This window comes from Paramisgurnus dabryanus, chromosome 5, assembly GCF_030506205.2.
Source record: "Paramisgurnus dabryanus chromosome 5, PD_genome_1.1, whole genome shotgun sequence".
Classification (NCBI taxonomy): Eukaryota; Metazoa; Chordata; class Actinopteri; order Cypriniformes; family Cobitidae; genus Paramisgurnus; species Paramisgurnus dabryanus.
In genome coordinates this window covers 28,225,075-28,238,749 of record NC_133341.1, presented here as the reverse complement: position 1 = coordinate 28,238,749, position 13,675 = coordinate 28,225,075, and positions in this window count along the sequence as shown.

Below are 13,675 nucleotides of genomic sequence, written 5' to 3'. Positions count from 1 at the left end.
TACCTAACCATGATTTAAAACAATCCAGTATTTTTTTGGAAATTTTGCAAACCAGATGTGTTCAACTTAAAAAGGTAAGTTACCTGGTGGCCATTAAATTTCATTAAATAATAATAAAAAAATTAGTTGACACAGCAATTTTTAGTAACTTTTTTTAGTTAACTAATATTTTTAAGTTGTATAAAATTTTAAGTGAACCTCATAACAACCAGGTACATTTTTTACTTTTATGGTGTAGTAAAATTAAAAAACCTATGTGAAAGTTAAAACATAGTTAAAACTAAATATACTTTTTATTATCCGTGTGAACTTGCTTTAAAAAAAAACCTAGATGAGCATTTATTTTTGTGTATTGTGTGTGGACAAGTGACCTTACCATAAATCACTGCGTCAGCTCTGACTTTATTATCTATAATCTGAAAAAAAAAACAATATTCAGATTCAGAAACAAATATAATAATCATCTTACTCAACCTTCAACTACATTAACTTTGTGATCTCATATCTAAAACAACAATTCTTCAGTTTTACTGCTAACTTAAAGACACAGATCAGCCAAAAATTCAAGTAGTCACCCTTATGTGATACACTGTCAGAATTAATGGTCAAAAAATGGTCCCTAGCTGTCACTTGGGCAGTACCCTTTCATAAAGTACACATTTGCACTTAAAAAGTTCATAACAGGTATATTGGTACAAATTGGTACAAAAAGTGCATATTAGTACCTCAAAGGTATCAATTTTTGAACTATCTGATTCTGTATTATATTTACATTATTTTTTTTTTAAAGGGTAGTGCCTCAGAAACAGCTAGTGACCTTTGCCAGTGTACAATAAAAAAGTAAATGGTGACTGCAGAAGAGAGTCAGGAACAACACGAGTACTAAATGATGAAATTTTGTTTGGGGTGTGTATTTTCCCTTTAAAACCAAATTTTTCTTCTCGTTCTGTGATTTCAAATACTTTTTCTCATCTTTAATCCCCCACAGCAGCAGACTAATCTGCATAGCTCAACATCAATGTAATGAGTGTTGATGTACTACACCATGTTCTACATTGTATGTTTGACCGTGATTAAACCGTGTCTGGCCCGCCGGGCAGTCAACCCTTTCCCAGCATTCTCTACCCAGCCACTTCAATTTAAAGAAGTGTCCTTGCCTTTCAATAAAATATAAATGACACACTCGAAAATGCAAAAGGAACCAATTTCACCGAGCTGGTCGTACCGAGGATTCAGTTTGCTTTTTATCTGAGACCAGATTAGACACTTGACCCTGACGCACCCGACAAGATTAAGTTACTCCAGCTGGACTGAAGACCCTCAGGGTAAAAGAACACACACATAGAAATGTGCGAAGAGATAGACTGAGTGTGAGAAATAAATAAATAAATACAGAAAGAAAGAAAGAAAGAAAGAAAGAAAGAAAGAAAGAAAGAAAGAAAGAAAGAAAGAAAGAAAGGAGAAAGAAAGAAAGAAAGACAATTAACTTGATATATGTTATTGTTGGCTGCTTATACAAAATGCTAAATGCCTCCTCATTTGTCTCTTTCACAAGTCGCTTTTCTATGAAAGTGTCTACTAAATGAATAAATGTAAATGTAAACTAAGGGTTGACAAAAGACCCAATTATTTGCAGCTAAAACCCCATTCACACAGACCTTTGGTCTCAGAAAATACCCGTAAAATTGCCAGACAAGCGTCTGTGTGAACACATACTCCTCCCGTTAATCTTCTGGGATTGTTGCCGGAAAGAGGACCTAGTCAGATACACGGATAACCCTCTGTGTGAACAAAAAGCCGAACGAATGCCATAATGGGCGTGTCGTAGTGAAGATGCGCGCGTCATCACAACAAAAGTTATGGTTCAGCTCCTTAAAACGAGAGATAACATGCATATAAACATTCACCACGAGAAATGTTGCAAACTAGATTGAGACAGTTATCAGGAAATGATAAATGAGACGCATAAACAATGACGCACATGCCGCAGTGAGGATGCGCGTGACATGGCAACATAAGGTTGGTTCAACTCTTTAAAATGAGGGATTTACAACATTCACCACGAGAAATGTCAGCAAACTGGACTGAAGCAGATATCAGGTAAGTAAGCTCGTCACTTACGGCGTTGAAACGGAGATCATTCAGCAGCATAAAAGAATATCGCATCACGTGCTCATTTGAGCTATAATAAACGAAAATACCCGCGCATCATCCCAACAAGATATATCGTTCAGCTCCTCAAAATGCGGGTTTTAAATGCATATAAACAATCATGATGAGAAATGTCTGAAACTGTATTAAAGCAGAGATCAGGGAGCTCGTCAAATATCCACTCAGAAGCTGAGATCATTCACCAGCATTAGAACTGTGCATTCACGCGCTCCTTTATAGTCTTATCATAAACAAAAATGCATGCGAGTGGTTTCTGGAGAGAGAAATAATAAATAATATCCAAACTTCAGACGCTGCGTAGAAGAGAGGGCGGGACTTTCAACAGGTCAAGCGCGTTTCCGGGACCATCAGATGCCGGGTAATCATGGCAGTGTAAATGAATAAAAAATCAAACGGTCCCGGAAAATTCCAGGATGCCTTACCCGTGTATTTTACGGAATGGCTGTGTGAAAAGGGCTTAAGTTACATAACTACTTTTCCATTTATGCTAATTGTACCACTGAAATCTAGTTGTGTTATATGTGCAACTGTTTGGCCAATCAGATGCTTTTCTTTAGAGACATAAATGCAACAGAATAAAAACCCTAGGACTTCACAATATTAACATTAGATTTTTTTTTACTAAAAAAACACCCACACAGTTCTTATAGAATGAGATGTTGAAAGAACCACCACAAAGCTATGACTAAAGAAGTCTGTTTGCATGTGCGTATATATGGGCAATGAATAATTATTAGAAGTGGAAAATAAACAGAAAAACACTTTTTTGAAAGCTGAGTATTTTTTTTTACAAAAGCAGCACTTTGATCATTGTGTTGTTAGTGCTTAAGGCAAGAAGAATATATTGTAGACAACTTCTCAAAGAGAATTTTATGCTTAAAACCTCTTTCTAGATGTTGCATTTTTCATCCACTTTAAAGCACAGCCACTTAAAAAGTCTCTTAAAATAGAAAGAACTCAATTAACTATAGTCAACTCAACTATTAGTTGACTAATCAACCATCCTGGCCCGCATCTTGAGCCTCATTTATAAAGCGTGCGTACGCACAGATCTGATCGTATGTGTGCGTATGCAAAAATCCATATTTATAAAACTGTCTTTGACGAGTGCTTATAGAGACAGAGCGCCGATATGCAAATTTGAAAACCACGCCCACCGGGGGGGAAAACAATCCAACCGTCTCCATTGACTTTGTATTGCGAGAGGCTGCCTCCTTGTCATTTCTGGCTTATAACAAAAAACAGAATAATGCCTAAAAGCTGCTGTGTGACAATATGTACAGCTAACAAGCCAAAGAACCCAGAAATAAGTTTTTATAAGCTGTCGAGCCGTAAAACCCAGCTTTTAAGGAGAATAAAGTGGATCGCCGACTACGTTTCCCCCTAGTGGATGCAGTTCTACTAATAGAAGTACTATGAAAAGTTGCCTGTTTCCACTTTTGTTTCTTTAAACGCTCGTTTTATGAGGTCGACAGCTTAAAAAAAACTTATTTCTGGGTTTTTTGGCTTTTTAGCTGTACACCTTGTCACACAGCAGCTTTTATGTATTATTCTGTTTTTAATTTTAATCTGTAAATAAGTTTTTATACGCTGTCGACCCCAAAAACGAGCGTTTTAAAGACACAAAACTGGAAACAGGCAACTTTTCATAGTAATACTATTAGTAGAACTGCGTCCAATAGGGGGAAACGTAGTCGGCGATCCACTTTATTCTCCTTAAAGACAGGGTTTTACGGCTCGACAGCTTATAAAAACTTATTTCTGGGTTCTTTGGCTTGTTAGCTGTACATATTGTCACACAGCAGCTTTTAGGCATTATTCTGTTTTTTGTTATAAGCCAGAAATGACAAGGAGGCAGCCTCTCGCAATACAAAGTCAATGGAGACGGTTGGATTGTTTTCCCCCCCGGTGGGCGTGGTTTTCAGGTTATGACGCGCGGCGCTCTGTCTCTATAGCGCCACGTCAGGGTCCAAGCAGACCTACGCACTTTTGCTTGTCCAACTGCTGCAGGTTTTTGGAAAATAAGCAATTCTTGCTGCTCGAAAAGGGTTTAAACATTGACAGACGCTCTTTTTTATGTCTATGACATTATTAAGCGTTTAAAGGCGGAGATCTGAAACTGCTCAGCTGCGCACAAGTTCAAGACCATTTGCGATTTATAAATTTCACATCTGAAAGAAAGGGGTACGTGCGTTTTCTGTGCGTACGCTCGTTTTATGAATCACATGTACGCATTTTTGATAAATGATCGTAAGATCAAATGTAGGATGGTTTCTACACAGCATTTTATAAATGACGACCATTTTAAGATGATGACGAAACCCAAAGAACTTTCCTGTTTTCTGTTTTTTTGTAAAAGATCACACTAGCTGGTCTGTGTAACACTTAAGTGCATTTTTTAAATGTCGACAAAAACTATTGCGAAATGACTGCGTTTTCATTAACTAACGTTGTGTAACTAAAACGTAATTTTGTTTCATGGTAATTTTGGTCGTTTCAAAAACCATGGTGACGGGTGTGTTCGTTTTCATATGACATGCAGATGACACCAAAATATTGCAAGAGGGACTTGACATACTGAGCAGTCAACTCCCAAATCGCTCTTGCTGTATTTTAATGTCATGCGCTTGTGAAGCCACATTAAAGGGGACAGAGAATGAAAATACGTTTTTACATTGTCTTAGTTGAATCACGGTAGTCTACCCGCATTCACGAACATGTGAAAAGTGCTAGACATTCTGAACATCTTCGTTTCATAGAGATTCCTCCTTTAGAAATGTCAGCCAGAAAGTGGCCCAATCTGAACAACGGATACATGTTACGTAAAATCCATCTCATGCCCTGTTCCAAATGGCACACTCCGGACTTGTGGTCCTCCTCAGAGTCCACACTTTGATGACATCATGTAGTGCATACTTTAGGGACCCTTGATGCAAGTCCACGTGGGTGCACTGGAGACGTATTTTGGGACAGACTCAAGCGTCACACCGGAAATAGGTAGAGAAGTTGCCCGTCAGTGTGAACTCCTCCCTTTCGTCGTCTGATTGGTCTGATAGCTCTTTCGCAAGGACTTCTGTGTTGGTAACGTGCATGAAGCCTGCTGCAGCGCGCATCAAGGGGGCAAAGGAGGCGCTGATGAGCACAAAAAAAACTGTTTTCATAGCAGTTTTGTGATATATATTCTTTCTCAAATTGCCTGAAAAACCACCCCACCCGAGCCTAAAAACGTATTTGTGAAATATGGGAGTTTATGCTAAATTGCTGTATTTCCATTGGGCGCATTTTCGATTGACTAAATAAATTTGTGCAATTTGAAGGGTAATAAAAACGCAGCTGATGTTTCTGTTATTGGCGAACTGAAGATGAGATCAAAATTCCCAATTAAAAATTCCCAAGCACTTAACTGCATGCCAACATCCAGACCTGACATTCATTTCTACTTCCTGTTCCTGACAGATCCATCCGTAAGTTCTGTGTTGATTGGCCATTATGGCCCATTAAACATCAGACAGGCCGGCTTCTTAAAGTCTCATCCAGGACTGTCTCCCATAACACTGCCTAGTGTCATCTTAGGGATCATCACCTCTCAGTACGCTTCACTTGAGAGAGCAGCATTTTGTGAATGCCCTTTTCCCTTCTGCGAGTGGATCATGTTCTCTGTAATTAAATGGGCTTGCGGTTCTGTGTCTGAGTCCATACTGCTCTATTCAGAGTTCTGCCCTGGGGCTTCAACACTCAAATTAACCTTTCACTATTATAATCACCTTGGAGACTCTCTCTTTCTCCCTCTTTTTCTATTTCACCATCTGAACTGAAATATTGAAGCAGCTCAAAGCAGTAGGATTGTACACAGCCCCGACAAATGAAATGAGAAGGATTTTCTCCAGCTTGAAATGACGTAAGCGAATGCAAGCATGGATTTCTAACATTGAAATTGAAATAAAAACTGCTTCGTCTGTGTCCTGCATTTGCATAAATGTAATTTACCACAGCTGAAACTGACAGCGCAAACAACATTTTTGGTTTTGAAATGCATTTATACATAAAAATATTTAAATTATAATATAAAAATATAACTTTTTGCAGCTTTAAAAGTATAATAAAGGAAACACTTTACAAAAAGTTGTATTTAAGGTCCCATATTGTCAAATCTAAAACTTCATGGCTTTTTTCATGATAACTGAGGTCTAGAGGCTATGTAACTATATAAGTTTTAAAACTGTAATTTCACAGTCAAAATCACACAGCCTGCTTGAAGTAGCAGTGGTATTCCTGTTTGACTTCTGTAAAAACGGAATACCACTCACCACTTTCAGCCACCACCCCAAGCACTGTCACTATCCACCACCCCACTAAATCATTGCACAGGCTTCCGTAAAACATTAATATACGAGATCAATGGATATAGTTCATATGGATATTCCACAACAATCAGTTCAACCGTAGCCATCTGTTCTAAACATTTCACAAGTTACTTCTTCGCCAATGTGGCACAGTTCTGTGTCGGTTTCTCCAAAAATCTACTCGTCAAAGATCGCTTAGGTTACTCACGTAACCCCGGTTCCCTGAAATAACGGGAACGAAGCATTGCGTCAGTTTGCTGACGCTATGGGGGAAACTCCTGTTTACTCCGTGATTGAAGCCTATTGGTTAACGTCTGTAGAAAATACAGACCAATGACGTTTGAGCCCGCGCGGGGGCGTGGCACACGTCCCTATATAAGCCGGTGAAATACGTCAAGAGCTCATTATTATTCGACTGAAGCGCGCAGCCGAATAACACTCGCTGCGTAGACGTTTGTAGCACGGCCAGCGACGCAATGCTTCGTTCCCGTTATTTCAGGGAACCGGGGTTACGTGAGTAACCTAAGCGTTCCCTTTCAATACGGTTCACTTCGCATTGCGTCAGTTTGCTGACGCTATGGGGGAACGTAATCCCATCCCGCCGTGCATACACAACGGACTGAGGTGCCCTTACCGGAGAGACACTGCATGTGGCCCTAACCCAGCATATACATAGCTCTAGCGAGCGCAAGTGTAAGCACCATATATGAGACAGTAATACGCATACAGTGAAGTTTCTAAACGCACCATGATGCATATACAATAGAGCACAAGACGGCGGGTTCTCTGAGCGCGCCGCGAGCTGTGCATGAATTATTAATAGGTAGCCATGACGGTGAGCTAACAACGCACCGTGAAGGCATACAGAAACGCAGTCGCGTGAATCATTAAGCCGATAAGACCTGTGCTTGTAAGGCAGGGACATCCAGGCTATAAAATCTGACAAACGTAGACGGCGAGGACCAGCCGGCCGCGTTACAAATGTCAACGATAGAAATCCCCGTAGACCAAGCCCAAGATGAAGCCATACCCCTCGTGGAGTGAGCTTTTAAACCAACTGGACAATGTTCATTCAGGGAGGCGTAAGCCAAAGCAATGGCTTCGACGATCCATTTAGATAGCCTCTGTTTAGTGAGCGGCATACCTAAGGAATGTTGCGCGAAGCTTACGAACAGCTGATCTGACTTGCGGTATGAGGCAGAACGGTCCGTGTATATTCTTAACGCTCTGACGGGGCAGAGCGTGTTCGGGGTTTGTTCGCGAGAAGTGAAACCACCTGAACTCTAAATGGCGTGGTCAAAACTTTAGGAATGTATCCCGCTCTCGGTCTAAGGATCACTTTGCTATCGTTAGGACCGAATTCCAGACACGACGGGTCAATTGAAAACGCGTGTAAATCGCCCACTCGTTTAACCGATGCCAACGCCAGGAGGAGAGCGGTTTTAAACGAGAGAGCGCGCAGGTCAGCCTGTTCGAGGGGCTCGAAAGGGGGACCGCGCAGCGCTTTCAGGACCGTGGACAGATCCCAAGACGGGACCGTGTTAGGTCGCGGTGGGTTTAGTCTGCGAGCGCCTCTGAGGAATTTAATGATGAGATCATGTTTTCCCACGGTGCGACCGGCGATAAGGGCGTGATTCGCCGTTATCGCCGCCACATACACTTTAAGCGTCGAGGTCGCGCGACCGCTGTCCAGCATTTCCTGCAGAAAGGAGAGAATATGCTCCACTTCACAGGTGTTTGGGTTTAAGTCTTTCGTCGTGCACCAGTCAGAAAAAATAGACCACTTTTGAGCGTAAAGGCGCCTGGTAGATGGGGCCCTAGCTTCAGTTAGAGTATTTAACACTCGTCCTGAAAGGCGTGATGGTTGCCGTTCAGAGACCAAACGTGTAGATTCCATAGCTCCGGCTGTGGATGCCATATCGTCCCTCTCGCCTGAGATAGGAGGTCTTTCCTCAGCGGTACTGGCCATGGTGCTGATGTTTTCAGCTGCCATAGGTCGGGGAGCCACGGTTGATTGTGCCAAAACGGGGCGACCAGAATTATCGCGCATTTCGTCTCTCTTATCCTCTGAAGGACCTGTGGTAACAGAGCCACCGGAGGAAAAGCATACAGAAGACACGCCGGCCATGCTTGCGACAGGGCATCGTGATGTCTCGAGAAGAAGATCGGGCAATGCGCGTTCTCGTCTGATGCAAACAGATCGATCTCCGCCCGGCCGAAGACGGTCCATATTCTCTCGACCGTCTGAGGATGCAGTCTCCATTCTCCCGGCGGCGGACCGTTGCGCGAGAGAATGTCTGCACCCGTATTGGCTACACCCGGTACGTGAGTCGCCTTTAACGAACGTACGTTCGCGTGAGCCCATAATAAAAGCCGTTTCGCCAGCCTGGATAGGGAGCGAGATCTCAGCCCTCCTTGGTGGTTTATGAACGAAACCACCGTCATACTGTCCGACCGCACTAGAACGTGTTGATGTTGGAGTTTCGGTCGAAAGTGTCGTAGCGCCAAGATAACCGCCCACATCTCGAGGTGGTTGATATGTAGCTGAGACAACTGGTTGTTCCACGCACCGAAGGCGAGCTCGCCGTCGCAGTGAGCGCCCCAACCCGTCGCAGACGCATCCGTAGTCACCACTTTCCTCCTGCTCACGGAGCCGAGCTCCGTGCCCGAGAGGAAAAGGTGAGGGGATGTCCATATCGAAAGCGCTTTCACGCAGCTGTACGTGATTTTGATTAATAAGCGGCCCGACAACCAAGCACGGGGCGGAACTTTCGCTTTCAACCAAAACTGAAGCGGCCTCATGAACAGCATTCCCAACGGTATTAGTGGGGATGCTGCTGCCATCAGACCCAGCATTTTTTGGAATCGTTTGAGAGGGAGATGTGAACCCGCTTTGAACGATGCCGCCTCGCGTCTGACCGTGAGCGCGCGTTCCTGTGTAAGCCATGCCCGCATCTTTAATGAGTCGAGCGTCGTGCCTAAGAACGCGATTCGCTGCGTGGGGGTGAGCAAACTCTTCTGGAGGTTGATTTTGAACCCCAAATTCTCCAAATGCTGGAGTACAACGGTCTTGTGCGCAGTAATTTCCCTCTCTGACTGTGCTAGAATAAGCCAATCGTCGAGGTAATTCAATATGCGGATGCCGCTCTGTCTGAGAGGGGCGAGAGCCGCATCCGCACATTTGGTAAATGTGCGTGGTGCCAGAGATAATCCGAAGGGCAGGACTTTGTACTGGTATGCTGTCCCGTCGAACGCGAATCTTAGGAACGGCCTGTGACGTGGCGCTATCGGAATGTGAAAGTAAGCGTCTTTCAGATCCACTGATATGAACCAATCGCCCGGTCGAATTAACGCCATGATTCGTCTGGCTGTAAGCATTTTGAACGGCCGTTTGGCAAGAGCGCGATTCAAAACGCGTAGATCCAATATCGGTCTGAGGCCGCCGTCTTTCTTTGGAACGAGAAAATAACGACTGTAAAAGCCTGATTCGCTTTGATCCGCCGGGACCGTCTCTATCGCGTCTTTTAGTAATAAAGAACGCACCTCTTCCCTGAGGATCTGTACACGATCGTCTGGGACAGTGGTGTAGAGAACGCCGCGAAACCGGGGTGGTCTCCGGGCGAATTGAAGTGAATAACCGTGTTGGATTACGTTTAGAATCCAGCCCGGCATACCGGGGGTGGATTGCCAAACGTGAAATTTGACGGCGAGCGTCGATATGCTTATGGACGTTAAGCCGTGTGTGTGTGTTTGTGTGTACAGAGGAGGAAATTTGCTCTTTTTGTGAAAAGGTAAAAATTTTTGTTTCGCTGTTACAGCGAGGGTGTGTCCAGCGCCCGAGGGGACTGAAACACGCAGAACTTTCGAGGGCGGGCCGGCCGAAGCGGGACCAGAGCCTCTTTTCCTCCTCAGACTCTCTTCAGGGAGGCGGCGCCGGCGTCGGGTCCAGCGTAATCCGAGGACGGGGACCGCGGCGTCGAGGCGGGCCAGCCGGTCGTGCAGGACGCTGGCGCTTGACCTCCGGTTCAGCTCTCTGCTGGGGCTGAGCTGGTGCTGGCTTAGGGCGTTGAGCTGGCGGCGGTTTTGGGCGGCCGGTCTCAGACGCTGAGGCAGATCGTTTTGGTAGAAAATGCCGCATAGCCTGCGACGATTTCTGTGCCTCAGTGAAGCGCTGGGTGAACCCCTCCACAGCGGAGCCGAAGAGCCCCGACGGTGACACGGGCGAGTCAAGAAGGGCAACCCGATCCGTGTCCTTTATCTCCGTCAAGTTCAGCCACAGATGTCTCTCCAGAACAACCAGGCTGGCCATGGCTCTTCCTACAGCCTGAGTGGCGACTTTAGTGGCGCGAAGGGCCAGATCAGTCGCGCTGCGCAGGTTCTGAAAGGTCGACGGGTCCGGACCTGCCTCGTCCATGTCACGGAGGAGTTTTGCCTGGTATACCTGCAGCACCGCCATCGTATGGAGAGCGGATGCAGCGTGGCCGTCGGCGGCGTAGGATTTCGACGCCAGGGTCGATGTCAGGCGACAGGGCTTTGATGGGTGGTTCAACTTCGCCCTCCATCCGCCGGCTGAAGACGGGCAGAGATGGGCGGCGACAGTTTCCTCGAGCGGCGGCATCTTGGAGTAGCCGTGTTCGTCGGCGCCGTCCACTACGGAGAGGACGTGGGAGACGGCGCTCTGAGCTCGGGTGGAGTGGGGAGCACGCCAAGATTTGGTGAGCTCCTGGTGAACCTCAGGGAAAAACGGCGCCTGCCGTTGGCGGGACGATTGACGGCGCCCGGGCTGCAGAAACCATTCGTCCAACCGGCTGAGTTGAGGCTCTGACGGCGGCGACCACTTAATGTTGAGCTCCGCCGTAGCTTGCGTCAAGATGCGGATGAGCTCAGAGTCGTGAGGACGCGACTCGGTAGGTTCATCAGCGGCGGCTGCGTGGGCGTCGTCATCCGAAGCCGCCCAATCCTCTAACTCCTCAGAGGATGACATCACTTCCAAGTTGTCACCGGACCCAAAGGAAACCATGCCGCTAGCACTCGGCAGGGGGCGTAGGTCCTCATGGGCGAAGGTGACAGGGTGACGGCGGGGAGACAGAGCACGCGGGGGATGAGCCGGCGTGGACTCGGTCTCAGGGCGTCTTCCAGCTTCACGGCTCCGCTGCTGTTTAGGCGGGAGAGCACGGGAAGCCTTCCGTTTAAAGATCTCGAGGCGGGAGCGCAGCACCGCGATAGGAAGGAGCTCGCAGTGGGCGCAGCCCGCCTCAGCGAGTACGGCCTCGGCGTGGGCAGGACCCAGACAGATGACGCACTCCTTGTGGAAATCCTCCACAGGCAAAGGGGCTCGGCAGGAGCCGCAATGCCGAAGCGACATTATCTCAACGCGCTTCTGCTCTTTTAGATAACTCTTTTTAGTCTCACCGGAAAGCGGCAGGGGAACACGCTGGTGTGTTGTAGTCCGCTGCAGTGCTTGGATCGACGGCGAGTAAGGGCTTCTTCTTCGGAGCAGCGAGAAGGTTCGCGCTGAAGGAGAAAAGTAATGAGCTCTTGACGTATTTCACCGGCTTATATAGGGACGTGTGCCACGCCCCCGCGCGGGCTCAAACGTCATTGGTCTGTATTTTCTACAGACGTTAACCAATAGGCTTCAATCACGGAGTAAACAGGAGTTTCCCCCATAGCGTCAGCAAACTGAACCGTATTGAAAGGGAACTTGCAGTCCCTAAGTTACTTTGTTGGGCCCGACCTCAAATCGACAACCCACAGGCTTGGGAGGGTTCCTTAAAAAATGTATTCCGTTACATTTACAAATTACTTCATAAAAACGTAACGTAATTTAGTAACTTAATTCAAGTAAATGCATGATGTAACAATGATCAAAATTTTTAAACATTTCACATTTTTGTTAATGTTAGTTAATGTCAATACAATTGTCCATGTTAGTTTATTGTGCATTAACTCATGTTAACAGTCCTAATAAAAATAGATGTAAAAGTATTGCTCAATGTTTGTTCAAGTTAGCTAAAGCATTAACTAATGTTAACAAATACAAAATAAATCTTCTATTGACTTTTTATGGCGGATATCCATCTATTCTTCATTGTGTAATCTCCTTTATACCACGCGCCTGTTGAATGCTTTATTCTGATTGGCTGAGAAATGTTCCATGGGTGTTGATTATTTTTTTGTAAATCACACGCCTAACCTATCAAATGTCTTAAAAATAGGCACCGGAGCAACGTTTGTGGTAACCGTGGTATAAGCGGAATAATAGACTCCAGTCCTTTGAATTATAAAAAAAAATTATGCAAACCCGTGGTGTAACGGCGCGACGCGGGTGTGCATTATTTTCTTATAATTCAATGACCTGTTGTCAATTATTCCTTACTTAAACAGCAACAGTCACACAACACAGGCTGTTAGGGATCCCCTATCAATGTGATGTCATATTGATTACGCCCCAACCATAACCACTCACAGACTCCGCCTCATGAGCACGTAGTTCAACCTTCTGCCAGCGACACATGTTTTGATGTAGTCCAAAGCTACAAGTAGAGGTTAACTTTGCATACAGAGAGGGGAACAGAACTTTCTTGGCATTTAAAGAAACACACACACACACAAACAGCAAATTTTTCATAGCGACCACAAATGGCCATGTTCAACATCTTATAATGAAAGATCTGTGGTGTATTTTGAGCTGAAATTTTACAGACACATTCTTGGTATACCAGAGTCTATTTTATATTGCTGAAAACAGCTAGGTTAGTGGCCCTTTAACTTATTAACCTTAACTTATTATCTTGAACTAAAGGAATGTAAATCATACAAGGAGCTCAGACGCAAAAGCCACTAAATGCCATCTCTGTCAAGAATAAGATAATGATATAAACCGAATGTTTTCAGCACGTTTTACATGTTTATCAAATACTTTCACTTTAAATTTGCTTCATCCCGGCCTCAGATCATTCAGAAAAAAAATGCTATATTGGCAGAGTCTGATTAAAAAAATGCTAATTTACAAGAAAACATGTCAGATGCACTTAAGAGGGTTTTGCATTTGAGCTCTTCATATGTTGTCATGAATCATTGATCACATCGTTTATTACAGTGCATGAATCTCTCAGTAATGGCTTTAGAAGTAATATTAAACCTACAGAAGACCTACT